The sequence below is a fragment of the Pleurodeles waltl genome, unplaced genomic scaffold (genome assembly GCF_031143425.1).
Source record: "Pleurodeles waltl isolate 20211129_DDA unplaced genomic scaffold, aPleWal1.hap1.20221129 scaffold_39, whole genome shotgun sequence".
Classification (NCBI taxonomy): Eukaryota; Metazoa; Chordata; class Amphibia; order Caudata; family Salamandridae; genus Pleurodeles; species Pleurodeles waltl.
In genome coordinates, this window is record NW_027150097.1 from 7,504,721 (window position 1) to 7,531,563 (window position 26,843).

Here is a 26,843-nt window from a genome sequence, read left to right on the forward strand (position 1 = left end):
ATACCACATTCAGTCAATCCACCCCAAATCCTTGCAGCCGCGTTGAGCATGGCGGTCGAGGACTCAAACTGTACCGTTCAAGTCCTTGTCTCAGAGGCACTGAGTTGATTGGTATGGAGCCAGGAACCTCCTGATCTGAATCTTGAACTGGCTCCAAATTCTGATTGTCCACACCCCCTGTAGTAGATGATTGAGAATTAGTAGCAGTCACCACCGGCCATATGCACTGGCTCAAAATTCTGCAAGTCCACACCCCATGTAGTAGATGATTGAGAATTAGTAGCAGTCAACCCAGGGTCCACTGTCAGGATGATCCATCCTCTCTCCTTCATCAGCTTCAGATCCCACTGTTTCCCTGAGCAGGAAGGTCTGGAATTGAAAATACAGAGGACATTAAATAACATTCACTCAGTACATGGCACTCATTTTGGTTTATAAGCTGGAAATTGAGCCATCAGTCTGGTGTCAAGAGTGTCAGGATGGCCGAGTGGTCTAAGGTGCTGCATTCAGGTCACTGTCTCCCTTGGAGACCTGGGTTCAAACCCCACTTCTGACAAGTGTCTTTTGCGAGGTGGCTACATTTTTGGACTTTTTTTTTCCAAGCACCCTTATCAAAAACAATGTCAACAGTTTCTGTAAATTATCGATAAGATCTATTGTCCGTTGCTTGCACTAATTGCCTGAAGTTGGCTAAATCGCAGTAAATCGGTAAAGCGGGAAATCACAGCATCTTCAACAAATCGTGATAGAGGGGCAGAGATAAAGGTTTCGACCCTACATATCAAGAGCGCAGCTGTCAATAGTTCAGCAGGTTCACAGCGCAGAAGGTTCAGTGGCACCAGGGTCCCCTGCGTCCCAATCACAGCTGGTTTTTAACTTCTGTATTCAGGGCATGGGAGGGGTGTGTTGCATCGTGCACACACGGTGCCTGTTTCGCAGATAAGTTTTAATAAATACACAGAGAATAATATAGAGTCATTGGCCACGAGGAACACCTTCCCTGACCTTTTATTCTCTCCGGTTCCACGTCACCGCGCCTACCATCCAACTCCAAAACTCGGGGGAGACTAACACTCCCTACCTCCCTTGGTGTGCATCATAGGCGTGCCCATGACGAACACAACATTTCTCCTTAACCAATACAAAACAAACATAGCTGCTCAAAAAAAAGATACTATACTAAACCAGTATACAAGAATAGTACACAACAAGAAATGCCACATTCAGTCAATCCACCCCGAATCCTTGCAGCCGCGTTGAGCATGGCGGTCGAGGACTCAAACTGTACCGTTCAAGTCCTTGTCTCAGAGGCACTGAGTTGATTGGTATGGAGCCAGGCACCTCCTGATCTGAATCTTGAACTGGCTCCAAATTCTGCATGTCCACACCCCCTGTAGTAGATGATTGAGAATTAGTAGCAGTCACCACCGGCCATATGCACTGGCTCAAAATTCTGCAAGTCCACACCCCATGTAGTAGATGATTGAGAATTAGTAGCAGTCACCACAGGGTCCACTGTCAGGATGGTCCATCCTGTCTCCTTCATCAGCTTCAGATCCCACTGTTTCCCTGAGCAGGAAGGTCTGGAATTGAAAATACAGAGGACATTAAATAACATTCACTCAGTACATGGCACTCATTTTGGTTTATAAGCTGGAAATTGAGCCATCACTCTGGTGTCAAGAGTGTCAGGATGGCCAGGTGGTCTAAGGTGCTGCATTCAGGTCACAGTCTCCCTTGGAGACGTGGGTTCAAACCCCTCTTCTGACAAGTGTCTTCGCGAGGTGGATACCTTTTTGGACTTTTTTTTCCAAGCACCCTTATCAAAAACAATGGCAACAGTTTCTGTAAATTATCGATAAGATCTATTGTCCGTTGCTTGCACTAATTGCCTGAAGTTGGCTAAATCGCAGTAAATCGGTAAAGCAGGAAATCACAGCATCTTCAACAAATGGTGATAGAGGGGCCGAGATAAAGGTTTCGACCCTACATATCAAAAGCACAGCTGTCCATAGTTCAGCAGGTTCACAGTGCAGAAGGTTCAGTGGCACCAGGGTCCCCTGCGTCCCAATCACAGCTGGTTTTTAACTTCTGTATTCTGGGCATGGGAGGGGTGTGTTGCATCGTGCACACATAGTGCCTGTTTCACAGATAAGTTTTAATAAATACACAGAGAATAATATAGAGTCATTGGCCACGAGGAACACCTTCCCTGACCTTTTATTCTCTCCGGTTCCACGTCACCGCGCCTACCATCCAACTCCAAAACTCGGGGGAGACTAACACTCCCTACCTCCATTGGTGTGCATCATAGGCGTGCCCATGACGAACACAACATTTCTCCTTAACCAATACAAAACAAACATAGCTGCTAAAAAAAAAGATACTATACTAAACCAGTATACAAGAATAGTACACAACAAGAAATGCCACATTCAGTCAATCCACCCCGAATCCTTGCAGCCACCTTGAGCATGGCGGTCGAGGACTCAAACTGTACCGTTCAAGTCCTTGTCGCAGAGGCACTGAGTTGATTGGTATGGAGCCAGGCACCTCCTGATCTGAATCTTGAACTGGCTCCAAATTCTGCATGTCCACACCCCCTGTAGTAGATGATTGAGAATTAGTAGCAGTCACCACCGGCCATGTGCACTGGCTCAAAATTCAGCATGTCCACACCCCATGTAGTAGATGATTGAGAATTAGTAGCAGTCACCACAGGGTCCACTGTCAGGATGGTCCATCCTGTCTCCTTCATCAGCTTCAGATCCCACTGTTTCCCTGAGCAGGAAGGTCTGGAATTGAAAATACAGAGGACATTAAATAACATTCACTCAGTACATGGCACTCATTTTGGTTTATAAGCTGGAAATTGAGCCATCACTCTGGTGTCAAGAGTGTCAGGATGGCCAGGTGGTCTAAGGTGCTGCATTCAGGTCACAGTCTCCCTTGGAGACGTGGGTTCAAACCCCTCTTCTGACAAGTGTCTTCGCGAGGTGGATACCTTTTTGGACTTTTTTTTCCAAGCACCCTTATCAAAAACAATGGCAACAGTTTCTGTAAATTATCGATAAGATCTATTGTCCGTTGCTTGCACTAATTGCCTGAAGTTGGCTAAATCGCAGTAAATCGGTAAAGCAGGAAATCACAGCATCTTCAACAAATGGTGATAGAGGGGCCGAGATAAAGGTTTCGACCCTACATATCAAAAGCACAGCTGTCCATAGTTCAGCAGGTTCACAGTGCAGAAGGTTCAGTGGCACCAGGGTCCCCTGCGTCCCAATCACAGCTGGTTTTTAACTTCTGTATTCTGGGCATGGGAGGGGTGTGTTGCATCGTGCACACATAGTGCCTGTTTCACAGATAAGTTTTAATAAATACACAGAGAATAATATAGAGTCATTGGCCACGAGGAACACCTTCCCTGACCTTTTATTCTCTCCGGTTCCACGTCACCGCGCCTACCATCCAACTCCAAAACTCGGGGGAGACTAACACTCCCTACCTCCATTGGTGTGCATCATAGGCGTGCCCATGACGAACACAACATTTCTCCTTAACCAATACAAAACAAACATAGCTGCTAAAAAAAAAGATACTATACTAAACCAGTATACAAGAATAGTACACAACAAGAAATGCCACATTCAGTCAATCCACCCCGAATCCTTGCAGCCACCTTGAGCATGGCGGTCGAGGACTCAAACTGTACCGTTCAAGTCCTTGTCGCAGAGGCACTGAGTTGATTGGTATGGAGCCAGGCACCTCCTGATCTGAATCTTGAACTGGCTCCAAATTCTGCATGTCCACACCCCCTGTAGTAGATGATTGAGAATTAGTAGCAGTCACCACCGGCCATGTGCACTGGCTCAAAATTCAGCATGTCCACACCCCATGTAGTAGATGATTGAGAATTAGTAGCAGTCACCACAGGTTCCACTGTCAGGATGATCCATCCTCTCTCCTTCATCAGCTTCAGATCCCACTGTTTCCCTGAGCAGGAAGGTCTGGAATTGAAAATACAGAGGACATTAAACAACATTCACTCAGTACATGGCACTCATTTTGGTTTATAAGCTGGAAATTGAGCCATCAGTGCAGTGTCAAGAGTGTCAGGATGGCCGAGTGGTCTAAGGCGCTGCGTTCAGGTCGCAGTCTCCTTTGGAGGCGTGGGTTCGAATCCCACTTCTGACAAGTGTCTTTTGCGAGGTGGATACATTTTTGGACTTTTTTTTTCCAAGCACCCGTATCAAAAACAATGTCAACAGTTTCTGTAAATTATCGATAAGATCTATTGTCCGTTGCTTGCACTAATTTCCTGAAGTTGGCTAAATCGCAGTAAATCGGTAAAGCGGGAAATCACAGCATCTTCAACAAATCGTGATAGAGGGGCAGAGATAAAGGTTTCGACTCTACATATCAAGAGCGCAGCTGTCAATAGTTCAGCAGGTTCACAGTGCAGAAGGTTCAGTGGCACCAGGGTCCCCTGCGTCCCAATCACAGCTGGTTTTTAACTTCTGTATTCAGAGTATGGGAGGGGTGTGTTGCATCGTGCACACACGGTGCCTGTTTCGCAGATAAGTTTTTATAAATACACAGAGAATAATATAGAGTCATTGGCCACGAGGAACACCTTCCCTGACCTTTTATTCTCTCCGGTTCCACGTCACCGCGCCTACAATCCAACTCCAAAACTCGGGGGAGACTAACACTCCCTACCTCCCTTGGTGTGCATCATAGGCGTGCCCATGACGAACACAACATTTCTCGTTAACCAATACAAAACAAACATAGCTGCTCAAAAAAAAGATACTATACTAATCCAGTATACAAGAATGGTACACAACAAGAAATGCCACATTCAGTCAATCCACCCCGAATCCTTGCAGACGCGTTGAGCATGGCGGTCGAGGACTCAAACTGTACCGTTCAAGTCCTTGTCTCAGAGGCACTGAGTTGATTGGTATGGAGCCAGGCACCTCCTGATCTGAATCTTGAACTGGCTCCAAATTCTGCATGTCCACACCCCTTGTAGTAGATGATTGAGAATTAGTAGCAGTCACCACCGGCCATGTGCACTGGCTCAAACTTCTGCATGTCCACACCCCATGTAGTCGATGATTGAGAATTAGTAGCAGTCACCACCGGATTCACTGTCAGGATGATCCATCCTCTCTCCTTCATCAGCTTCAGATCCCACTGTTTCCCTGAGCAGGAAGGTCTGGAATTGAAAATACAGAGGACATTAAACAACATTCACTCAGTACATGGCACTCATTTTGGTTTATACGCTCGAAATTGAGCCATGAGGGAGGTGTGAAGAGTGTCAGGATGGCCGAGTGGTCTAAGGCGCTGCGTTCAGGTCGCAGCCTCCCTTGGAGGTGTGGGTTCAAATCCCACTTCTGACAAGTGTATTTTGCGAGGTGGATACATTTTTGGACTTTTTTTTTCCCAAGCACCGTATCAAAAACAATGTCAACAGTTTCTGTAAATTATCGATAAGATCTATTTTCCGTTGCTTGCACTAATTGCCTGAAGTTGGCTAAATCGCAGTAAATCGGTAAAGCAGGAAATCACAGCATCTTCAACAAATCGTGATAGAGGGGCCGAGATAAAGGTTTCGACCCTACATATCAAAAGCGCAGCTGTCAATAGTTCAGCAGGTTCACAGTGCAGAAGGTTCAGTGGCACCAGGGTCCCCTGCGTCCCAATCACAGCTGGTTTTTAACTTCTGTATTCAGAGTATGGGAGGGGTGTGTTGCATCGTGCACACACGGTGCCTGTTTCGCAGATAAGTTTTTATAAATACACAGAGAATAATATAGAGTCATTGGCCACGAGGAACACCTTCCCTGACCTTTTATTCTCTCCGGTTCCACGTCACCGCGCCTACAATCCAACTCCAAAACTCGGGGGAGACTAACACTCCCTACCTCCCTTGGTGTGCATCATAGGCGTGCCCATGACGAACACAACATTTCTCCTTAACCAATACAAAACAAACATAGCTGCTCAAAAAAAAGATACTATACTAATCCAGTATACAAGAATAGTACACAACAAGAAATGCCACATTCAGTCAATCCACCCCGAATCCTTGCAGCCGCGTTGAGCATGGCGGTCGAGGACTCAAACTGTACCGTTCAAGTCCTTGTCTCAGAGGCACTGAGTTGATTGGTATGGAGCCAGGCACCTCCTGATCTGAATCTTGAACTGGCTCCAAATTCTGCATGTCCACACCCCCTGTAGTAGATGATTGAGAATTAGTAGCAGTCACCACCGGCCATATGCACTGGCTCAAAATTCTGCAAGTCCACACCCCATGTAGTAGATGATTGAGAATTAGTAGCAGTCACCACAGGGTCCACTGTCAGGATGGTCCATCCTGTCTCCTTCATCAGCTTCAGATCCCACTGTTTCCCTGAGCAGGAAGGTCTGGAATTGAAAATACAGAGGACATTAAATAACATTCACTCAGTACATGGCACTCATTTTGGTTTATAAGCTGGAAATTGAGCCATCACTCTGGTGTCAAGAGTGTCAGGATGGCCAGGTGGTCTAAGGTGCTGCATTCAGGTCACAGTCTCCCTTGGAGACGTGGGTTCAAACCCCTCTTCTGACAAGTGTCTTCGCGAGGTGGATACCTTTTTGGACTTTTTTTTCCAAGCACCCTTATCAAAAACAATGGCAACAGTTTCTGTAAATTATCGATAAGATCTATTGTCCGTTGCTTGCACTAATTGCCTGAAGTTGGCTAAATCGCAGTAAATCGGTAAAGCAGGAAATCACAGCATCTTCAACAAATGGTGATAGAGGGGCCGAGATAAAGGTTTCGACCCTACATATCAAAAGCACAGCTGTCCATAGTTCAGCAGGTTCACAGTGCAGAAGGTTCAGTGGCACCAGGGTCCCCTGCGTCCCAATCACAGCTGGTTTTTAACTTCTGTATTCAGAGTATGGGAGGGGTGTGTTGCATCGTGCACACACGGTGCCTGTTTCGCAGATAAGTTTTTATAAATACACAGAGAATAATATAGAGTCATTGGCCACGAGGAACACCTTCCCTGATCTTTTATTCTCTCCGGTTCCACGTCACCGCGCCTACAATCCAACTCCAAAACTCGGGGGAGACTAACACTCCCTACCTCCCTTGGTGTGCATCATAGGCGTGCCCATGACGAACACAACATTTCTCCTTAACCAATACAAAACAAACATAGCTGCTCAAAAAAAAGATACTATACTAATCCAGTATACAAGAATAGTACACAACAAGAAATGCCACATTCAGTCAATCCACCCCGAATCCTTGCAGCCGCGTTGAGCATGGCGGTCGAGGACTCAAACTGTACCGTTCAAGTCCTTGTCTCAGAGGCACTGAGTTGATTGGTATGGAGCCAGGCACCTCCTGATCTGAATCTTGAACTGGCTCCAAATTCTGCATGTCCACACCCCTTGTAGTAGATGATTGAGAATTAGTAGCAGTCACCACCGGCCATGTGCACTGGCTCAAACTTCTGCATGTCCACACCCCATGTAGTCGATGATTGAGAATTAGTAGCAGTCACCACAGGTTCCACTGTCAGGATGATCCATCCTCTCTCCTTCATCAGCTTCAGATCCCACTGTTTCCCTGAGCAGGAAGGTCTGGAATTGAAAATACAGAGGACATTAAACAACATTCTCTCAGTACATGGCACTCATTTTGGTTTATAAGCTGGAAATTGAGCCATCAGTGCAGTGTCACAAGTGTCAGGATTGCCGAGTGGTCTAAGGCGCTGCGTTCAGGTCGCAGTCTCCTTTGGAGGCGTGGGTTCGAATCCCACTTCTGACAAGTGTCTTTTGCGAGGTGGATACATTTTTGGACTTTTTTTTTCCAAGCACCCGTATCAAAAACAATGTCAACAGTTTCTGTAAATTATCGATAAGATCTATTGTCCGTTGCTTGCACTAATTTCCTGAAGTTGGCTAAATCGCAGTGAATCGGTAAAGCGGGAAATCACAGCATCTTCAACAAATCGTGATAGAGGGGCAGAGATAAAGGTTTCGACCCTACATATCAAGAGCGCAGCTGTCAATAGTTCAGCAGGTTCACAGTGCAGAAGGTTCAGTGGCACCAGGGTCCCCTGCATCCCAATCACAGCTGGTTTTTAACTTCTGTATTCAGGGCATGGGAGGGGTGTGTTGCATCGTGCACACACGGTGCCTGTTTCGCAGATAAGTTTGAATAAATACACAGAGAATAATATAGAGTCATTGGCCACGAGGAACACCTTCCCTGACATTTTATTCTCTCCGGTTCCACGTCACCGCGCCTACCATCCAACTCCAAAACTCGGGGGAGACTAACACTCCCTACCTCCCTTGGTGTGCATCATAGGCGTGCCCATGACGAACACAACATTTCTCCTTAACCAATACAAAACAAACATAGCTGCTCAAAAAAAAGATACTATAATAATCCAGTATACAAGAATAGTACACAACAAGAAATGCCACATTCAGTCAATCCACCCCGAATCCTTGCAGCCGCGTTGAGCATGGCGGTCGAGGACTCAAACTGTACCGTTCAAGTCCTTGTCTCAGAGGCACTGAGTTGATTGGTATGGAGCCAGGCACCTCCTGATCTGAATCTTGAACTGGCTCCAAATTCTGCATGTCCACACCCCTTGTAGTAGATGATTGAGAATTAGTAGCAGTCACCACCGGCCATGTGCACTGGCTCAAACTTCTGCATGTCCACACCCCATGTAGTCGATGATTGAGAATTAGTAGCAGTCACCACCGAATTCACTGTCAGGATGATCCATCCTCTCTCCTTCATCAGCTTCAGATCCCACTGTTTCCCTGAGCAGGAAGGTCTGGAATTGAAAATACAGAGGACATTAAACAACATTCACTCAGTACATGGCACTCATTTTGGTTTATACGCTCGAAATTGAGCCATGAGGGAGGTGTGAAGAGTGTCAGGATGGCCGAGTGGTCTAAGGCGCTGCGTTCAGGTCGCAGCCTCCCTTGGAGGTGTGGGTTCAAATCCCACTTCTGACAAGTGTATTTTGCGAGGTGGATACATTTTTGGACTTTTTTTTTCCCAAGCACCGTATCAAAAACAATGTCAACAGTTTCTGTAAATTATCGATAAGATCTATTTTCCGTTGCTTGCACTAATTGCCTGAAGTTGGCTAAATCGCAGTAAATCGGTAAAGCAGGAAATCACAGCATCTTCAACAAATCGTGATAGAGGGGCCGAGATAAAGGTTTCGACCCTACATATCAAAAGCGCAGCTGTCAATAGTTCAGCAGGTTCACAGTGCAGAAGGTTCAGTGGCACCAGGGTCCCCTGCGTCCCAGAGCTGGTTTTTAACTTCTGTATTCAGGGGATGGGAGGGGTGGGGTTGTTGCGTCGTGCACACACAGTGCCTGTTTTGCAGAGAAGTTTTAATAAATACACAAAGAATAATATGGAGTCTTTGGCCACGAGGAACACCTTCCCCTACCTTTTATTCTCTCCGATTCCACATCACCGCACCTACCATCCAACTCCAAAACTCGGGGGAGACTAACACTCCCTACCTCCCTTGGTGTGCATCATGGGCGTGCCCATGACGAACACAACATTTCTCCTTAACCAATACAAAACAAACATAGCTGCTCAAAAAAAAGATACTATACTAATCCAGTATACAAGAATAGTACACAACAATAAATACCACATTCAGTCAATCCACCCCGAATCCTTGCAGCCGCGTTGAGCATGGCGGTCGAGGACTCAAACTGTACCGTTCAAGTCCTTGTCTCAGAGGCACTGAGTTGATTGGTATGGAGCCAGGCACCTCCTGATCTGAATCTTGAACTGGCTCCAAATTCTGCATGTCCACACCCCCTGTAGTAGATGATTGAGAATTAGTAGCAGTCACCACCGGCCATATGCACTGGCTCAAAATTCTGCAAGTCCACACCCCATGTAGTAGATGATTGAGAATTAGTAGCAGTCACCACCGGATCCACTGTCAGGATGATCCATCCTCTCTCCTTCATCAGCTTCAGATCCCACTGTTTCCCTGAGCAGGAAGGTCTGGAATTGAAAATACAGAGGACATTAAACAACATTCACTCAGTACATGGCACTCATTTTGGTTTATAAGCTGGAAATTGAGCCATCAGTGCAGTGTCAAGAGTGTCAGGATGGCTGAGTGGTCTAAGGCGCTGCGTTCAGATCGCAGTCTCCTTTGGAGGCGTGGGTTCGAATCCCACTTCTGACAAGTGTCTTTTGCGAGGTGGATACATTTTTGGACTTTTTTTTTCCAAGCACCCGTATCAAAAACAATGTCAACAGTTTCTGTAAATTATCGATAAGATCTATTGTCCGTTGCTTGCACTAATTTCCTGAAGTTGGCTAAATCGCAGTAAAGCGGGAAATCACAGCATCTTCAACAAATCGTGATAGAGGGGCAGAGATAAAGGTTTCGACCCTACATATCAAGAGCGCAGCTGTCAATAGTTCAGCAGGTTCACAGCGCAGAAGGTTCAGTGGCACCAGGGTCCCCTGCGTCCCAATCACAGCTGGTTTTTAACTTCTGTATTCAGGGCATGGGAGGGGTGTGTTGCATCGTGCACACACGGTGCCTGTTTCGCAGATAAGTTTTAATAAATACACAGAGAATAATATAGAGTCATTGGCCACGAGGAACACCTTCCCTGACCTTTTATTCTCTCCGGTTCCACGTCACCGCGCCTACCATCCAACTCCAAAACTCGGGGGAGACTAACACTCCCTACCTCCCTTGGTGTGCATCATAGGCGTGCCCATGACGAACACAACATTTCTCCTTAACCAATACAAAACAAACATAGCTGCTCAAAAAAAAGATACTATACTAAACCAGTATACAAGAATAGTACACAACAAGAAATGCCACATTCAGTCAATCCACCCCGAATCCTTGCAGCCGCGTTGAGCATGGCGGTCGAGGACTCAAACTGTACCGTTCAAGTCCTTGTCTCAGAGGCACTGAGTTGATTGGTATGGAGCCAGGCACCTCCTGATCTGAATCTTGAACTGGCTCCAAATTCTGCATGTCCACACCCCCTGTAGTAGATGATTGAGAATTAGTAGCAGTCACCACCGGCCATGTGCACTGGCTCAAAATTCAGCATGTCCACACCCCATGTAGTAGATGATTGAGAATTAGTAGCAGTCACCACCGAATCCACTGTCAGGATGATCCATCCTCTCTCCTTCATCAGCTTCAGATCCCACTGTTTCCCTGAGCAGGAAGGTCTGGAATTGAAAATACAGAGGACATTAAACAACATTCACTCAGTACATGGCACTCATTTTGGTTTATAAGCTGCAAATTGAGCCATCAGTGCAGTGTCAAGTGTGTCAGGATGGCCGAGTGGTCTAAGGTGCTGCGTTCAGGTCGCAGTCTCCTATGGAGGCGTGGGTTTGAATCCCACTTCTGACAAGTGTATTTTGCGAGGTGGATACATTTTTGGACTTTTTTTTTCCCAAGCACCGTATCAAAAACAATGTCAACAGTTTCTGTAAATTATCGATAAGATCTATTTTCCGTTGCTTGCACTAATTGCCTGAAGTTGGCTAAATCGCAGTAAATCGGTAAAGCAGGAAATCACAGCATCTTCAACAAATCGTGATAGAGGGGCCGAGATAAAGGTTTCGACCCTACATATCAAAAGCGCAGCTGTCAATAGTTCAGCAGGTTCACAGTGCAGAAGGTTCAGTGGCAACAGGGTCCCCTGCGTCCCAATCAGAGCTGGTTTTTAACTTCTGTATTCAGGGGATGGGAGGGGTGGGGTTGTTGCGTCGTGCACACACAGTGCCTGTTTTGCAGAGAAGTTTTAATAAATACACAAAGAATAATATGGAGTCTTTGGCCACGAGGAACACCTTCCCCTACCTTTTATTCTCTCCGATTCCACATCACCGCACCTACCATCCAACTCCAAAACTCGGGGATACTAACACTCCCTACCTCCCTTGGTGTGCATCATGGGCGTGCCCATGACGAACACAACATTTCTCCTTAACCAATACAAAACAAACATAGCTGCTCAAAAAAAAGATACTATACTAATCCAGTATACAAGAATAGTACACAACAATAAATACCACATTCAGTCAATCCACCCCGAATCCTTGCAGCCGCGTTGAGCATGGCGGTCGAGGACTCAAACTGTACCGTTCAAGTCCTTGTCTCAGAGGCACTGAGTTGATTGGTATGGAGCCAGGCACCTCCTGATCTGAATCTTGAACTGGCTCCAAATTCTGCATGTCCACACCCCCTGTAGTAGATGATTGAGAATTAGTAGCAGTCACCACCGGCCATATGCACTGGCTCAAAATTCTGCAAGTCCACACCCCATGTAGTAGATGATTGAGAATTAGTAGCAGTCACCACAGGGTCCACTGTCAGGATGGTCCATCCTGTCTCCTTCATCAGCTTCAGATCCCACTGTTTCCTGAGCAGGAAGGTCTGGAATTGAAAATACAGAGGACATTAAATAACATTCACTCAGTACATGGCACTCATTTTGGTTTATAAGCTGGAAATTGAGCCATCACTCTGGTGTCAAGAGTGTCAGGATGGCCAGGTGGTCTAAGGTGCTGCATTCAGGTCACAGTCTCCCTTGGAGACGTGGGTTCAAACCCCTCTTCTGACAAGTGTCTTCGCGAGGTGGATACCTTTTTGGACTTTTTTTTCCAAGCACCCTTATCAAAAACAATGGCAACAGTTTCTGTAAATTATCGATAAGATCTATTGTCCGTTGCTTGCACTAATTGCCTGAAGTTGGCTAAATCGCAGTAAATCGGTAAAGCAGGAAATCACAGCATCTTCAACAAATGGTGATAGAGGGGCCGAGATAAAGGTTTCGACCCTACATATCAAAAGCACAGCTGTCCATAGTTCAGCAGGTTCACAGTGCAGAAGGTTCAGTGGCACCAGGGTCCCCTGCGTCCCAATCACAGCTGGTTTTTAACTTCTGTATTCTGGGCATGGGAGGGGTGTGTTGCATCGTGCACACATAGTGCCTGTTTCACAGATAAGTTTTAATAAATACACAGAGAATAATATAGAGTCATTGGCCACGAGGAACACCTTCCCTGACCTTTTATTCTCTCCGGTTCCACGTCACCGCGCCTACCATCCAACTCCAAAACTCGGGGTAGACTAACACTCCCTACCTCCATTGGTGTGCATCATAGGCGTGCCCATGACGAACACAACATTTCTCCTTAACCAATACAAAACAAACATAGCTGCTAAAAAAAAAGATACTATACTAAACCAGTATACAAGAATAGTACACAACAAGAAATGCCACATTCAGTCAATCCACCCCGAATCCTTGCAGCCACCTTGAGCATGGCGGTCGAGGACTCAAACTGTACCGTTCAAGTCCTTGTCGCAGAGGCACTGAGTTGATTGGTATGGAGCCAGGCACCTCCTGATCTGAATCTTGAACTGGCTCCAAATTCTGCATGTCCACACCCCCTGTAGTAGATGATTGAGAATTAGTAGCAGTCACCACCGGCCATGTGCACTGGCTCAAAATTCAGCATGTCCACACCCCATGTAGTAGATGATTGAGAATTAGTAGCAGTCACCACATGTTCCACTGTCAGGATGATCCATCCTCTCTCCTTCATCAGCTTCAGATCCCACTGTTTCCCTGAGCAGGAAGGTCTGGAATTGAAAATACAGAGGACATTAAACAACATTCACTCAGTACATGGCACTCATTTTGGTTTATAAGCTGGAAATTGAGCCATCAGTGCAGTGTCAAGAGTGTCAGGATGGCCGAGTGGTCTAAGGCGCTGCGTTCAGGTCGCAGTCTCCTTTGGAGGAGTGGGTTCGAATCCCCCTTCTGACAAGTGTCTTTTGCGAGGTGGATACATTTTTGGACTTTTTTTTTCCAAGCACCCGTATCAAAAACAATGTCAACAGTTTCTGTAAATTATCGATAAGATCTATTGTCCGTTGCTTGCACTAATTTCCTGAAGTTGGCTAAATCGCAGTAAATCGGTAAAGCGGGAAATCACAGCATCTTCAACAAATCGTGATAGAGGGGCAGAGATAAAGGTTTCGACCCTACATATCAAGAGCGCAGCTGTCAATAGTTCAGCAGGTTCACAGTGCAGAAGGTTCAGTGGCACCAGGGTCCCCTGCGTCCCAATCACAGCTGGTTTTTAACTTCTGTATTCAGAGTATGGGAGGGGTGTGTTGCATCGTGCACACACGGTGCCTGTTTCGCAGATAAGTTTTTATAAATACACAGAGAATAATATAGAGTCATTGGCCACGAGGAACACCTTCCCTGACCTTTTATTCTCTCCGGTTCCACGTCACCGCGCCTACAATCCAACTCCAAAACTCGGGGGAGACTAACACTCCCTACCTCCCTTGGTGTGCATCATAGGCGTGCCCATGACGAACACAACATTTCTCCTTAACCAATACAAAACAAACATAGCTGCTCAAAAAAAAGATACTATACTAATCCAGTATACAAGAATAGTACACAACAAGAAATGCCACATTCAGTCAATCCACCCCGAATCCTTGCAGACGCGTTGAGCATGGCGGTCGAGGACTCAAACTGTACCGTTCAAGTCCTTGTCTCAGAGGCACTGAGTTGATTGGTATGGAGCCAGGCACCTCCTGATCTGAATCTTGAACTGGCTCCAAATTCTGCATGTCCACACCCCTTGTAGTAGATGATTGAGAATTAGTAGCAGTCACCACCGGCCATGTGCACTGGCTCAAACTTCTGCATGTCCACACCCCATGTAGTCGATGATTGAGAATTAGTAGCAGTCACCACCGGATTCACTGTCAGGATGATCCATCCTCTCTCCTTCATCAGCTTCAGATCCCACTGTTTCCCTGAGCAGGAAGGTCTGGAATTGAAAATACTGAGGACATTAAACAACATTCACTCAGTACATGGCACTCATTTTGGTTTATACGCTCGAAATTGAGCCATGAGGGAGGTGTGAAGAGTGTCAGGATGGCCGAGTGGTCTAAGGCGCTGCGTTCAGGTCACAGCCTCCCTTGGAGATGTGGGTTCAAATCCCACTTCTGACAAGTGTATTTTGCGAGGTGGATACATTTTTGGACTTTTTTTTTTCAAGCACCGTATCAAAAACAATGTCAACAGTTTCTGTAAATTATCGATAAGATCTATTTTCCATTGCTTGCACTAATTGCCTGAAGTTGGCTAAATCGCAGTAAATCGTTAAAGCAGGAAATCACAGCATCTTCAACAAATCGTGATAGAGGGGCCGAGATAAAGGTTTCGACCCTACATATCAAAAGCGCAGCTGTCAATAGTTCAGCAGGTTCACAGTGCAAAAGGTTCAGTGGCACCAGGGTCCCCTGCGTCCCAATCACAGCTGGTTTTTAACTTCTGTATTCAGGGGATGGGAGGGGTGGGGGTGTTGCGTTGTGCACACACAGTGCCTGTTTTGCAGAGAAGTTTTAATAAATACACAAAGAATAATATGGAGTCTTTAGCCACGAGGAACACCTTCCCCTACCTTTTATTCTCTCCGATTCCACATCACCGCACCTACCATCCAACTCCAAAACTCGGGGGAGACTAACACTCCCTACCTCCCTTGGTGTGCATCATGGGCGTGCCCATGACGAACACAACATTTCTCCTTAACCAATACAAAACAAACATAGCTGCTCAAAAAAAAGATACTATACTAATCCAGTATACAAGAATAGTACACAACAATAAATACCACATTCAGTCAATCCACCCCGAATCCTTGCAGCCGCGTTGAGCATGGCGGTCGAGGACTCAAACTGTACCGTTCAAGTCCTTGTCTCAGAGGCACTGAGTTGATTGGTATGGAGCCTGGCACCTCCTGATCTGAATCTTGAACTGGCTCCAAATTCTGCATGTCCACACCCCCTGTAGTAGATGATTGAGAATTAGTAGCAGTCACCACCGGCCATATGCACTGGCTCAAAATTCTGCAAATCCACACCGCATGTAGTAGATGATTGAGAATTAGTAGCAGTCACCACAGGTTCCACTGTCAGGATGATCCATCCTCTCTCCTTCATCAGCTTCAGATCCCACTGTTTCCCTGAGCAGGAAGGTCTGGAATTGAAAATACAGAGGACATTAAATAACATTCACTCAGTACATGGCACTCATTTTGGTTTATAAGCTGGAAATTGATCCATCAGTCTGGTGTCAAGAGTGTCAGGATGGCCGGGTGGTCTAAGGTGCTGCATTCAGGTCACAGTCTCCCTTGGAGACGTGGGTGCAAACCCCTCTTCTGACAAGTGTCTTTTGCGAGGTGGATACATTTTTGGACTTTTTTTTTCCAAGCACCCTTATCAAAAACAATGTCAACGGTTTCTGTAAATTATCGATAAGATCTATTGTCCGTTGCTTGCACTAATTGCCTGAAGTTGGCTAAATCGCAGTAAATCGGTAAAGCAGGAAATCACAGCATCTTCAACAAATCGTGATAGAGGGGCCGAGATAAAGGTTTCGACCCTACATATCAAAAGCACAGCTGTCAATAGTTCAGCAGGTTCACAGTGCAGAAGGTTCAGTGGCACCAGGGTCCCCTGCGTCCCAATCACAGCTGGTTTTTAACTTCTGTATTCAGAGTATGGGAGGGGTGTGTTGCATCGTGCACACATGGTGCCTGTTTCGCAGATAAGTTTTTATAAATACACAGAGAATAATATAGAGTCATTGGCCACGAGGAACACCTTCCCTGATCTTTTATTCTCTCCGGTTCCACGTCACCGCGCCTACAATCCAACTCCAAAACTCGGGGGAGACTAACACTCCCTACCTCCCTTGGTGTGCATCATAGGCGTGCCCATGACGAACACAACATTTCTCCTTAACCAATACAAAACAAACATAGCTGCTCAAAAAAAAGATACTATACTAATCCAGTATACAAGAATAGTACACAACAAGAAATGCCACATTCAGTCAATCCACCCCGAATCCTTGCAGCCGCGTTGAGCATGGCGGTCGAGGACTCAAACTGTACCGTTCAAGTCCTTGTCTCAGAGGCACTGAGTTGATTGGTATGGAGCCAGGCACCTCCTGATCTGAATCTTGAACTGGCTCCAAATTCTGCATGTCCACACCCCTTGTAGTAGATGATTGAGAATTAGTAGCAGTCACCACCGGCCATGTGCACTGGCTCAAACTTCTGCATGTCCACACCCCATGTAGTCGATGATTGAGAATTAGTAGCAGTCACCACAGGTTCCACTGTCAGGATGATCCATCCTCTCTCCTTCATCAGCTTCAGATCCCACTGTTTCCCTGAGCAGGAAGGTCTGGAATTGAAAATACAGTGGACATTAAACAACATTCTCTCAGTACATGGCACTCATTTTGGTTTATAAGCTGGAAATTGAGCCATCAGTGCAGTGTCACAAGTGTCAGGATTGCCGAGTGGTCTAAGGCGCTGCGTTCAGGTCGCAGTCTCCTTTGGAGGCGTGGGTTCGAATCCCACTTCTGACAAGTGTCTTTTGCGAGGTGGATACATTTTTGGACTTTTTTTTTCCAAGCACCCGTATCAAAAACAATGTCAACAGTTTCTGTAAATTATCGATAAGATCTATTGTCCGTTGCTTGCACTAATTTCCTGAAGTTGGCTAAATCGCAGTGAATCGGTAAAGCGGGAAATCACAGCATCTTCAACAAATCGTGATAGAGGGGCAGAGATAAAGGTTTCGACCCTACATATCAAGAGCGCAGCTGTCAATAGTTCAGCAGGTTCACAGTGCAGAAGGTTCAGTGGCACCAGGGTCCCCTGCATCCCAATCACAGCTGGTTTTTAACTTCTGTATTCAGGGCATGGGAGGGGTGTGTTGCATCGTGCACACACGGTGCCTGTTTCGCAGATAAGTTTGAATAAATACACAGAGAATAATATAGAGTCATTGGCCACGAGGAACACCTTCCCTGACATTTTATTCTCTCCGGTTCCACGTCACCGCGCCTACCATCCAACTCCAAAACTCGGGGGAGACTAACACTCCCTACCTCCCTTGGTGTGCATCATAGGCGTGCCCATGACGAACACAACATTTCTCCTTAACCAATACAAAACAAACATAGCTGCTCAAAAAAAAGATACTATAATAATCCAGTATACAAGAATAGTACACAACAAGAAATGCCACATTCAGTCAATCCACCCCGAATCCTTGCAGCCGCGTTGAGCATGGCGGTCGAGGACTCAAACTGTACCGTTCAAGTCCTTGTCTCAGAGGCACTGAGTTGATTGGTATGGAGCCAGGCACCTCCTGATCTGAATCTTGAACTGGCTCCAAATTCTGCATGTCCACACCCCTTGTAGTAGATGATTGAGAATTAGTAGCAGTCACCACCGGCCATGTGCACTGGCTCAAACTTCTGCATGTCCACACCCCATGTAGTCGATGATTGAGAATTAGTAGCAGTCACCACCGGATTCACTGTCAGGATGATCCATCCTCTCTCCTTCATCAGCTTCAGATCCCACTGTTTCCCTGAGCAGGAAGGTCTGGAATTGAAAATACAGAGGACATTAAACAACATTCACTCAGTACATGGCACTCATTTTGGTTTATACGCTCGAAATTGAGCCATGAGGGAGGTGTGAAGAGTGTCAGGATGGCCGAGTGGTCTAAGGCGCTGCGTTCAGGTCGCAGCCTCCCTTGGAGGTGTGGGTTCAAATCCCACTTCTGACAAGTGTATTTTGCGAGGTGGATACATTTTTGGACTTTTTTTTTCCCAAGCACCGTATCAAAAACAATGTCAACAGTTTCTGTAAATTATCGATAAGATCTATTTTCCGTTGCTTGCACTAATTGCCTGAAGTTGGCTAAATCGCAGTAAATCGGTAAAGCAGGAAATCACAGCATCTTCAACAAATCGTGATAGAGGGGCCGAGATAAAGGTTTCGACCCTACATATCAAAAGCGCAGCTGTCAATAGTTCAGCAGGTTCACAGTGCAGAAGGTTCAGTGGCACCAGGGTCCCCTGCGTCCCAGAGCTGGTTTTTAACTTCTGTATTCAGGGGATGGGAGGGGTGGGGTTGTTGCGTCGTGCACACACAGTGCCTGTTTTGCAGAGAAGTTTTAATAAATACACAAAGAATAATATGGAGTCTTTGGCCACGAGGAACACCTTCCCCTACCTTTTATTCTCTCCGATTCCACATCACCGCACCTACCATCCAACTCCAAAACTCGGGGGAGACTAACACTCCCTACCTCCCTTGGTGTGCATCATGGGCGTGCCCATGACGAACACAACATTTCTCCTTAACCAATACAAAACAAACATAGCTGCTCAAAAAAAAGATACTATACTAATCCAGTATACAAGAATAGTACACAACAATAAATACCACATTCAGTCAATCCACCCCGAATCCTTGCAGCCGCGTTGAGCATGGCGGTCGAGGACTCAAACTGTACCGTTCAAGTCCTTGTCTCAGAGGCACTGAGTTGATTGGTATGGAGCCAGGCACCTCCTGATCTGAATCTTGAACTGGCTCCAAATTCTGCATGTCCACACCCCCTGTAGTAGATGATTGAGAATTAGTAGCAGTCACCACCGGCCATATGCACTGGCTCAAAATTCTGCAAGTCCACACCCCATGTAGTAGATGATTGAGAATTAGTAGCAGTCACCACAGGGTCCACTGTCAGGATGGTCCATCCTGTCTCCTTCATCAGCTTCAGATCCCACTGTTTCCCTGAGCAGGAAGGTCTGGAATTGAAAATACAGAGGACATTAAATAACATTCACTCAGTACATGGCACTCATTTTGGTTTATAAGCTGGAAATTGATCCATCAGTCTGGTGTCAAGAGTGTCAGGATGGACAGGTGGTCTAAGGTGCTGCATTCAGATCACAGTCTCCCTTGGAGACGTGGGTTCAAACCCCTCTTCTGACAAGTGTCTTAGCGAGGTGGATACCTTTTTGGACTTTTTTTTCCAAGCACCCTTATCAAAAACAATGGCAACAGTTTCTGTAAATTATCGATAAGATCTATTGTCCGTTGCTTGCACTAATTGCCTGAAGTTGGCTAAATCGCAGTAAATCGGTAAAGCAGGAAATCACAGCATCTTCAACAAATGGTGATAGAGGGGCCGAGATAAAGGTTTCGACCCTACATATCAAAAGCACAGCTGTCCATAGTTCAGCAGGTTCACAGTGCAGAAGGTTCAGTGGCACCAGGGTCCCCTGCGTCCCAATCACAGCTGGTTTTTAACTTCTGTATTCAGAGTATGGGAGGGGTGTGTTGCATCGTGCACACATGGTGCCTGTTTCGCAGATAAGTTTTTATAAATACACAGAGAATAATATAGAGTCATTGGCCACGAGGAACACCTTCCCTGATCTTTTATTCTCTCCGGTTCCACGTCACCGCGCCTACAATCCAACTCCAAAACTCGGGGGAGACTAACACTCCCTACCTCCCTTGGTGTGCATCATAGGCGTGCCCATGACGAACACAACATTTCTCCTTAACCAATACAAAACAAACATAGCTGCTCAAAAAAAAGATACTATACTAATCCAGTATACAAGAATAGTACACAACAAGAAATGCCACATTCAGTCAATCCACCCCGAATCCTTGCAGCCGCGTTGAGCATGGCGGTCGAGGACTCAAACTGTACCGTTCAAGTCCTTGTCTCAGAGGCACTGAGTTGATTGGTATGGAGCCAGGCACCTCCTGATCTGAATCTTGAACTGGCTCCAAATTCTGCATGTCCACACCCCTTGTAGTAGATGATTGAGAATTAGTAGCAGTCACCACCGGCCATGTGCACTGGCTCAAACTTCTGCATGTCCACACCCCATGTAGTCGATGATTGAGAATTAGTAGCAGTCACCACAGGTTCCACTGTCAGGATGATCCATCCTCTCTCCTTCATCAGCTTCAGATCCCACTGTTTCCCTGAGCAGGAAGGTCTGGAATTGAAAATACAGAGGACATTAAACAACATTCTCTCAGTACATGGCACTCATTTTGGTTTATAAGCTGGAAATTGAGCCATCAGTGCAGTGTCACAAGTGTCAGGATTGCCGAGTGGTCTAAGGCGCTGCGTTCAGGTCGCAGTCTCCTTTGGAGGCGTGGGTTCGAATCCCACTTCTGACAAGTGTCTTTTGCGAGGTGGATACATTTTTGGACTTTTTTTTTCCAAGCACCCGTATCAAAAACAATGTCAACAGTTTCTGTAAATTATCGATAAGATCTATTGTCCGTTGCTTGCACTAATTTCCTGAAGTTGGCTAAATCGCAGTGAATCGGTAAAGCGGGAAATCACAGCATCTTCAACAAATCGTGATAGAGGGGCAGAGATAAAGGTTTCGACCCTACATATCAAGAGCGCAGCTGTCAATAGTTCAGCAGGTTCACAGTGCAGAAGGTTCAGTGGCACCAGGGTCCCCTGCATCCCAATCACAGCTGGTTTTTAACTTCTGTATTCAGGGCATGGGAGGGGTGTGTTGCATCGTGCACACACGGTGCCTGTTTCGCAGATAAGTTTGAATAAATACACAGAGAATAATATAGAGTCATTGGCCACGAGGAACACCTTCCCTGACATTTTATTCTCTCCGGTTCCACGTCACCGCGCCTACCATCCAACTCCAAAACTCGGGGGAGACTAACACTCCCTACCTACCTTGGTGTGCATCATAGGCGTGCCCATGACGAACACAACATTTCTCCTTAACCAATACAAAACAAACATAGCTGCTCAAAAAAAAGATACTATAATAATCCAGTATACAAGAATAGTACACAACAAGAAATGCCACATTCAGTCAATCCACCCCGAATCCTTGCAGCCGCGTTGAGCATGGCGGTCGAGGACTCAAACTGTACCGTTCAAGTCCTTGTCTCAGAGGCACTGAGTTGATTGGTATGGAGCCAGGCACCTCCTGATCTGAATCTTGAACTGGCTCCAAATTCTGCATGTCCACACCCCTTGTAGTAGATGATTGAGAATTAGTAGCAGTCACCACCGGCCATGTGCACTGGCTCAAACTTCTGCATGTCCACACCCCATGTAGTCGATGATTGAGAATTAGTAGCAGTCACCACCGGATTCACTGTCAGGATGATCCATCCTCTCTCCTTCATCAGCTTCAGATCCCACTGTTTCCCTGAGCAGGAAGGTCTGGAATTGAAAATACAGAGGACATTAAACAACATTCACTCAGTACATGGCACTCATTTTGGTTTATACGCTCGAAATTGAGCCATGAGGGAGGTGTGAAGAGTGTCAGGATGGCCGAGTGGTCTAAGGCGCTGCATTCAGGTCGCAGCCTCCCTTGGAGGTGTGGGTTCAAATCCCACTTCTGACAAGTGTATTTTGCGAGGTGGATACATTTTTGGACTTTTTTTTTCCCAAGCACCGTATCAAAAACAATGTCAACAGTTTCTGTAAATTATCGATAAGATCTATTTTCCGTTGCTTGCACTAATTGCCTGAAGTTGGCTAAATCGCAGTAAATCGGTAAAGCAGGAAATCACAGCATCTTCAACAAATCGTGATAGAGGGGCCGAGATAAAGGTTTCGACCCTACATATCAAAAGCGCAGCTGTCAATAGTTCAGCAGGTTCACAGTGCAGAAGGTTCAGTGGCACCAGGGTCCCCTGCGTCCCAATCACAGCTGGTTTTTAACTTCTGTATTCTGGGCATGGGAGGGGTGTGTTGCATCGTGCACACATAGTGCCTGTTTCACAGATAAGTTTTAATAAATACACAGAGAATAATATAGAGTCATTGGCCACGAGGAACACCTTCCCTGACCTTTTATTCTCTCCGGTTCCACGTCACCGCGCCTACCATCCAACTCCAAAACTCGGGGGAGACTAACACTCCCTACCTCCATTGGTGTGCATCATAGGCGTGCCCATGACGAACACAACATTTCTCCTTAACCAATACAAAACAAACATAGCTGCTAAAAAAAAAGATACTATACTAAACCAGTATACAAGAATAGTACACAACAAGAAATGCCACATTCAGTCAATCCACCCCGAATCCTTGCAGCCACCTTGAGCATGGCGGTCGAGGACTCAAACTGTACCGTTCAAGTCCTTGTCGCAGAGGCACTGAGTTGATTGGTATGGAGCCAGGCACCTCCTGATCTGAATCTTGAACTGGCTCCAAATTCTGCATGTCCACACCCCCTGTAGTAGATGATTGAGAATTAGTAGCAGTCACCACCGGCCATGTGCACTGGCTCAAAATTCAGCATGTCCACACCCCATGTAGTAGATGATTGAGAATTAGTAGCAGTCACCACAGGTTCCACTGTCAGGATGATCCATCCTCTCTCCTTCATCAGCTTCAGATCCCACTGTTTCCCTGAGCAGGAAGGTCTGGAATTGAAAATACAGAGGACATTAAACAACATTCACTCAGTACATGGCACTCATTTTGGTTTATAAGCTGGAAATTGAGCCATCAGTGCAGTGTCAAGAGTGTCAGGATGGCCGAGTGGTCTAAGGCGCTGCGTTCAGATCGCAGTCTCCTTTGGAGGCGTGGGTTCGAATCCCACTTCTGACAAGTGTCTTTTGCGAGGTGGATACATTTTTGGACTTTTTTTTTCCAAGCACCCGTATCAAAAACAATGTCAACAGTTTCTGTAAATTATCGATAAGATCTATTGTCCGTTGCTTGCACTAATTTCCTGAAGTTGGCTAAATCGCAGTAAATCGGTAAAGCGGGAAATCACAGCATCTTCAACAAATCGTGATAGAGGGGCAGAGATAAAGGTTTCGACCCTACATATCAAGAGCGCAGCTGTCAATAGTTCAGCAGGTTCACAGTGCAGAAGGTTCAGTGGCACCAGGGTCCCCTGCGTCCCAATCACAGCTGGTTTTTAACTTCTGTATTCAGAGTATGGGAGGGGTGTGTTGCATCGTGCACACACGGTGCCTGTTTCGCAGATAAGTTTTTATAAATACACAGAGAATAATATAGAGTCATTGGCCACGAGGAACACCTTCCCTGATCTTTTATTCTCTCCGGTTCCACGTCACCGCGCCTACAATCCAACTCCAAAACTCGGGGGAGACTAACACTCCCTACCTCCCTTGGTGTGCATCATAGGCGTGCCCATGACGAACACAACATTTCTCCTTAACCAATACAAAACAAACATAGCTGCTCAAAAAAAAGATATTATACTAATCCAGTATACAAGAATAGTACACAACAAGAAATGCCACATTCAGTCAATCCACCCCGAATCCTTGCAGCCGCGTTGAGCATGGCGGTCGAGGACTCAAACTGGACCGTTCAAGTCCTTGTCTCAGAGGCACTGAGTTGATTGGTATGGAGCCAGGCACCTCCTGATCTGAATCTTGAACTGGCTCCAAATTCTGCATGTCCACACCCCTTGTAGTAGATGATTGAGAATTAGTAGCAGTCACCACCGGCCATGTGCACTGGCTCAAACTTCTGCATGTCCACACCCCATGTAGTCGATGATTGAGAATTAGTAGCAGTCACCACCGGATTCACTGTCAGGATGATCCATCCTCTCTCCTTCATCAGCTTCAGATCCCACTGTTTCCCTGAGCAGGAAGGTCTGGAATTGAAAATACAGAGGACATTAAACAACATTCACTCAGTACATGGCACTCATTTTGGTTTATACGCTCGAAATTGAGCCATGAGGGAGGTGTGAAGAGTGTCAGGATGGCCGAGTGGTCTAAGGCGCTGCGTTCAGGTCACAGCCTCCCTTGGAGGTGTGGGTTCAAATCCCACTTCTGACAAGTGTATTTTGCGAGGTGGATACATTTTTGGACTTTTTTTTCCCAAGCACCGTATCAAAAACAATGTCAACAGTTTCTGTAAATTATCGATAAGATCTATTTTCCATTGCTTGCACTAATTGCCTGAAGTTGGCTAAATCGCAGTAAATCGTTAAAGCAGGAAATCACAGCATCTTCAACAAATCGTGATAGAGGGGCCGAGATAAAGGTTTCGACCCTACATATCAAAAGCGCAGCTGTCAATAGTAAAGCAGGTTCACAGTGCAAAAGGTTCAGTGGCACCAGGGTCCCCTGCGTCCCAATCACAGCTGGTTTTTAACTTCTGTATTCAGGGGATGGGAGGGGTGGGGGTGTTGCGTTGTGCACACACAGTGCCTGTTTTGCAGAGAAGTTTTAATAAATACACAAAGAATAATATGGAGTCTTTAGCCACGAGGAACACCTTCCCCTACCTTTTATTCTCTCCGATTCCACATCACCGCACCTACCATCCAACTCCAAAACTCGGGGGAGACTAACACTCCCTACCTCCCTTGGTGTGCATCATGGGCGTGCCCATGACGAACACAACATTTCTCCTTAACCAATACAAAACAAACATAGCTGCTCAAAAAAAAGATACTATACTAATCCAGTATACAAGAATAGTACACAACAATAAATACCACATTCAGTCAATCCACCCCGAATCCTTGCAGCCGCGTTGAGCATGGCGGTCGAGGACTCAAACTGTACCGTTCAAGTCCTTGTCTCAGAGGCACTGAGTTGATTGGTATGGAGCCTGGCACCTCCTGATCTGAATCTTGAACTGGCTCCAAATTCTGCATGTCCACACCCCCTGTAGTAGATGATTGAGAATTAGTAGCAGTCACCACCGGCCATATGCACTGGCTCAAAATTCTGCAAATCCACACCCCATGTAGTAGATGATTGAGAATTAGTAGCAGTCACCACAGGTTCCACTGTCAGGATGATCCATCCTCTCTCGTTCATCAGCTTCAGATCCCACTGTTTCCCTGAGCAGGAAGGTCTGGAATTGAAAATACAGAGGACATTAAATAACATTCACTCAGTACATGGCACTCATTTTGGCTTATAAGCTGGAAATTGATCCATCAGTCTGGTGTCAAGAGTGTCAGGATGGCCGGGTGGTCTAAGGTGCTGCATTCAGGTCACAGTCTCCCTTGGAGACGTGGGTGCAAACCCCTCTTCTGACAAGTGTCTTTTGCGAGGTGGATACATTTTTGGACTTTTTTTTTCCAAGCACCCTTATCAAAAACAATGTCAACGGTTTCTGTAAATTATCGATAAGATCTATTGTCCGTTGCTTGCACTAATTGCCTGAAGTTGGCTAAATCGCAGTAAATCGGTAAAGCAGGAAATCACAGCATCTTCAACAAATCGTGATAGAGGGGCCGAGATAAAGGTTTCGACCCTACATATCAAAAGCACAGCTGTCAATAGTTCAGCAGGTTCACAGTGCAGAAGGTTCAGTGGCACCAGGGTCCCCTGCATCCCAATCACAGCTGGTTTTTAACTTCTGTATTCAGGGCATGGGAGGGGTGTGTTGCATCGTGCACACACAGTGCCTGTTTCACAGATAAGTTTTAATAAATACACAGAGAATAATATAGAGTCATTGGCCACGAGGAACACCTTCCCTGACCTTTTATTCTCTCCGGTTCCACGTCACCGCGCCTACCATCCAACTCCAAAACTCGGGGGAGAATAACACTCCCTACCTCCCTTGGTGTGCATCATAGGCGTGCCCATGACGAACACAACATTTCTCCTTAACCAATACAAAACAAACATAGCTGCTCAAAAAAAAGATACTATACTAAACCAGTATACAAGAATAGTACACAACAAGAAATGCCACATTCAGTCAATCCACCCCGAATCCTTGCAGCCGCGTTGAGCATGGCGGTCGAGGACTCAAACTGTACCGTTCAAGTCCTTGTCGCAGAGGCACTGAGTAGATTGGTATGGAGCCAGGCACCTCCTGATCTGAATCTTG

At 46.1% G+C, this 26,843-nt stretch overlaps 10 non-coding genes across 10 annotated transcripts; all 10 read left to right on the forward strand.

The window, feature by feature from the left end:
* The first annotated feature begins 4,111 nt into the window (after positions 1–4,111).
* Positions 4,112–4,194, forward strand: TRNAL-CAG (transfer RNA leucine (anticodon CAG)). The gene has a single exon. It is a non-coding gene; the product is annotated as a tRNA-Leu (tRNA).
* Positions 4,195–5,325: 1,131 nt separating this feature from the next.
* On the forward strand, positions 5,326–5,408 carry TRNAL-CAG (transfer RNA leucine (anticodon CAG)). Its single transcript has one exon. It is a non-coding gene; the product is annotated as a tRNA-Leu (tRNA).
* A 2,343-nt stretch (positions 5,409–7,751) lies between these two features.
* Positions 7,752–7,834, forward strand: TRNAL-CAG (transfer RNA leucine (anticodon CAG)). The gene has a single exon. It is a non-coding gene; the product is annotated as a tRNA-Leu (tRNA).
* A 1,131-nt stretch (positions 7,835–8,965) lies between these two features.
* TRNAL-CAG (transfer RNA leucine (anticodon CAG)) lies at positions 8,966–9,048 on the forward strand. Its single transcript has one exon. It is a non-coding gene; the product is annotated as a tRNA-Leu (tRNA).
* A 1,131-nt stretch (positions 9,049–10,179) lies between these two features.
* TRNAL-CAG (transfer RNA leucine (anticodon CAG)) lies at positions 10,180–10,262 on the forward strand. Its single transcript has one exon. It is a non-coding gene; the product is annotated as a tRNA-Leu (tRNA).
* A 1,123-nt stretch (positions 10,263–11,385) lies between these two features.
* On the forward strand, positions 11,386–11,468 carry TRNAL-CAG (transfer RNA leucine (anticodon CAG)). The gene has a single exon. It is a non-coding gene; the product is annotated as a tRNA-Leu (tRNA).
* A 5,990-nt stretch (positions 11,469–17,458) lies between these two features.
* TRNAL-CAG (transfer RNA leucine (anticodon CAG)) lies at positions 17,459–17,541 on the forward strand. The gene has a single exon. It is a non-coding gene; the product is annotated as a tRNA-Leu (tRNA).
* Positions 17,542–18,672: 1,131 nt separating this feature from the next.
* TRNAL-CAG (transfer RNA leucine (anticodon CAG)) lies at positions 18,673–18,755 on the forward strand. The gene has a single exon. It is a non-coding gene; the product is annotated as a tRNA-Leu (tRNA).
* A 2,343-nt stretch (positions 18,756–21,098) lies between these two features.
* TRNAL-CAG (transfer RNA leucine (anticodon CAG)) lies at positions 21,099–21,181 on the forward strand. The gene has a single exon. It is a non-coding gene; the product is annotated as a tRNA-Leu (tRNA).
* Positions 21,182–23,526: 2,345 nt separating this feature from the next.
* Positions 23,527–23,609, forward strand: TRNAL-CAG (transfer RNA leucine (anticodon CAG)). The gene has a single exon. It is a non-coding gene; the product is annotated as a tRNA-Leu (tRNA).
* The last annotated feature ends 3,234 nt before the right edge of the window (positions 23,610–26,843 follow it).